This window comes from Pteropus alecto, unplaced genomic scaffold (assembly GCF_000325575.1).
Source record: "Pteropus alecto unplaced genomic scaffold, ASM32557v1 scaffold105, whole genome shotgun sequence".
NCBI lineage: Eukaryota > Metazoa > Chordata > Mammalia > Chiroptera > Pteropodidae > Pteropus > Pteropus alecto.
The window spans coordinates 774,071-775,000 of NW_006436294.1; positions in this window are offsets into that span (position 1 = coordinate 774,071).

Sequence of the window (930 nt, forward strand, 5' to 3'; positions counted from 1 at the left end):
CTGGCCTACGGTGACCGGCGGCGGCGATGGGTGTGAAGTTAGCAGCTGTGGCTGGAACGGAGCCCTTCGGAGAACTCCATTGCGCCGGGATGGGGAGCCGGGGCGGAGCTGGGGGCGGGGGCAACGAGCGGGGAGCCGTGGGGGGGACAGCGCGGTGGCTGGGTGCCCCGCGGGCGGGTTGGAGAGGTGGTAGCCTCAGAGCTAACAAGTCACCAAACAGTTAATTTGAAGGAGGGAGTGTGCTGAGGCACCCTTCTGGGCTCGTTTCTGGCTGTCTCCACTTCCTGCGCAGGCTCTGGCCCGACGCATCCCTCGGGGCAGGGGGAGGGCCTCAAGGTCCCAGTCGCGGCTGTAAGGCGAGGTCAAGTCTAACGGCTGTGCTTCCGAGAGGTCGCGACACACAGTTCCCATTCCCCTCACTTCGCTGCTTCGAGTCCTTCTGGCCAGGAGCTGGGAGGAGCGGGAGGCGGGGGCAGGCAACAGTGGGGTGGGCTCCAAAGCCAACAGCTCGAAGAGAAGCCACCGGTGCGGATCCGAGGCTTGGTGGGTGCGGCGGGTGTGAGGCTTGGGCGAGACAGGAGACCCGAGGTCGCCGGGAAGTCGACCGAGACGCCTCGGGGTCCGGGGAAGCGTCGCGTGCCACCCTGGCGCTCTGAAGCGTGCTGCGGGCGACAGGGAGGAATTTGGAGACCGGTCAGATGGGTCAGACACCCGCGGAGACTTAAACCCTCCCTCGCGCCGAGCCACGCCCCCGTAACAGGGGGGTGGGGTGGGAGTGGTGGCGCGGACGCGGCCCCCAGACCTGGTCCGCACGCCTGGGATCTCGAAGGCAGCAGCTCGGGCAGGGAGCGGCGTGGCAGAGGACGGCTGCAGGCTGGGGCGTCCCCGGCCTTGCCCCGGTGAGCCGACCCCGCGCTCCAGCTGGCCGCG